The following is a 2,500-nucleotide window of genomic DNA, read 5'->3' as shown; positions in this document are numbered from 1 at the left end:
ACGAGACCTCCCCCCACCCCAACCAAATCAATCAAATTAGTTATTCTCCATCTTTATACATACAGGTGTTCAGCATGTTTGCACTGTTCTATTTCCCCCCATTGCACTTACCACCTTAATATGCTGCATTATTGATTTCTTTATATGTGTATGATTGGCCTTCACTACTAGGATGCAAGCTTCTGGAGGACAGGGATTTTGTCTGTTTTTTGCTTTCCTGCAATCTCCCAAGAGCCTGTAATAGTCCTGGCACACAGAGGTACTTAAATATTGTTGAATGAAAAAGAAAATTCATATTGATACAGAGATCCTTTGATGTTACAATAAAAAAGTATAAACTACTCTAAGAGTTTAAAATTTCAAAACTTGTTGTCTTTCATATTATAGTGAGGAAAAAAGGGAAACATTCAAGACATGTTTCACAGAAAAAGAATACAAAAAAAAACAGTACAAAAAAGAAACTGTTTCCTCCCTATTTAAAAAAAAAAAAAGCTAAGTGAAATTCTAAAATGTAAACTAATAAAATTTAACATTCCACTTTTATGCCAAAGCAAGCTGACATTTTGAATGTTTCAAAATTCTGCCTACTCTATTTTAATTCCTAGGGGGGAAAAAGACAACACTGCCAAGGTCAAACAAATTTAAAAACATCAAAATCCATAAAATGATTAAAACAGTGCATATTTTTATACCTTAGGAGAAACCAAAACTGATGTATTCCAAAGTTCTTCTAGACCCAAAGGTGATTCCACATTGTTTACATGACTGCACACAACACAAGTTTCAATTTTTAGAAGTGTCAAACACACCTGCTCTAGGTACAAACAAAATCTTCTCAAAGGAAGACAACTGTAAGAGAAACAATTCCTAAACATCATCAACATGAACAATAAAATCTTTCAAAATCAGTGCCTGACAAATGAACTAAATCCTAGCTGATCACATGATCATATGGCCTGCTCAAGGAAGAAACTGGATGTTTGCTGAGTAACAATTTTGATCTAAACTGAACATACAGCTGTGAGGACCTCATCTGTCCTACTAGAGCCTAAGTCTCTAGAAAGCAGATAACCCAATTCAGCCAAAAGAGCCAGCTTTCCGTGGGGTGGGGGTGTTACACGTTCAATAAACAAAAAAAAGAGAAACACACACACAATATGTCAGAATGATTTTTAAAAATAAGACAGGAAATATTAAAAACAAAATCTGCCCCTTTGTCATCCACTTGGCAACCTAATTTCCTCCAATACCTTTGCCTTTCATACTTTGGCTAAAGACACGGTTTTCTACCTTCCAAGCAAAAAGCAAGACAAGCAACCCCAGACAAAGAACATTGCCAATGCCAGTGCTGACTCAAAGAACACGCAACAGATGAATGGTTTCGTGACTGGTGCAGCCACTTCCTTCATCCCCAAGGACAGAACGATCTCTTCCCTGGGTGACTGCATTGGAAAGAGAAGACAATCTGTTGCTAAATACCTCAGAATAAGGCCACACATTAATGTCCCTGCTTTCACATACTACAAATAATTCAGAGACTTTTCATATTTTCTTGTTTCAGGTACAACTAGAGACAAAAACACAGAGGAAATGCTGCTGGATACTATTAAAGTGGTAAGACTAAGTTTTCTCTCAAGTTACAACCTCAGTGTTCTCAACTGGCAGATTATCAAACACAATATACTCTTTTCTCTCTTATTTAGTGGTTCTTTTTTTCCTCGTGTAAATAAAAATGCTAAATGTCTAAACTGAAGCAACTAAATATACAAAGTATCATTTAAAGGAATATTCCTAAAGAAGCTATGCTTTTCTCTATCTCATTCTTTACCAACGTTCATCCATAGTCTGAAAACTCAACAGGAACAGTTACAATGGACAGGCAGAAAACCAAGATTAAAACAAGAAATAATTCAAAAATAAGTAAACAGGCTATAGGAGATTCTTCCCATCCATACCTAGTAGACAAAGGTATTCACTGATCATCCAGCATTTTTGATAATTTATGGAAAGAAGAGTGATGACTGAAGCATAAAAAAGAACTCAAAGGTCCAGTTTTAAAAGGAATTCACCTGTATATTGATTGCTTCACTTCAAATGTGTTGCTTCTAAATAATCAAAACTACTTGATATGCAAAAACAAAATCAACCCAAAGTACAAAGGTGTCTGTTAATAAATATAATAGATTTGTCAAAATTTAGGTCAGACTGAGCAAATTTACTTGTGATACTTATCAGGCCTGTTTATTAACAAGAGTAACTAACAAAAGAGAGTTCCTGAAGAGGAGCTCTACTCTGGACTTCTGTTAAATAGTTTATCACTGAAATGAATAGCAGGCAAGGATATATGTTTGCTCGGTTTATGGGTAACATAGACAGGAGAAGAAGGGGTATGGAATTAAAAGAAAAAATTAAAATGTATGCTACAAATTTAACTTCTAAATCTAAATAAAAGTTGTTTAGTAGGATGGTAACTCAAAATTATACATATATATATATATAT

The 2,500-nt window shown here is 34.5% G+C and overlaps 1 protein-coding gene across 1 annotated transcript in view; it reads right to left on the bottom strand.

Moving 5' to 3' along the window:
* Positions 1–2,500, bottom strand: part of CDIN1 (CDAN1 interacting nuclease 1) — a 112,805-nt gene that overhangs the window by 18,894 nt on the left and 91,411 nt on the right. The window lies entirely within an intron of this gene.

The sequence above is a fragment of the Rhinopithecus bieti genome, unplaced genomic scaffold, assembly GCF_001698545.2.
Source record: "Rhinopithecus bieti isolate Rb0 unplaced genomic scaffold, ASM169854v2 scaffold_23748, whole genome shotgun sequence".
In the NCBI taxonomy this organism is placed as follows: domain Eukaryota; kingdom Metazoa; phylum Chordata; class Mammalia; order Primates; family Cercopithecidae; genus Rhinopithecus; species Rhinopithecus bieti.
The sequence above is the reverse complement of the archived record's forward strand: the minus strand, read 5'-3'. Positions and strand labels throughout refer to the sequence as shown.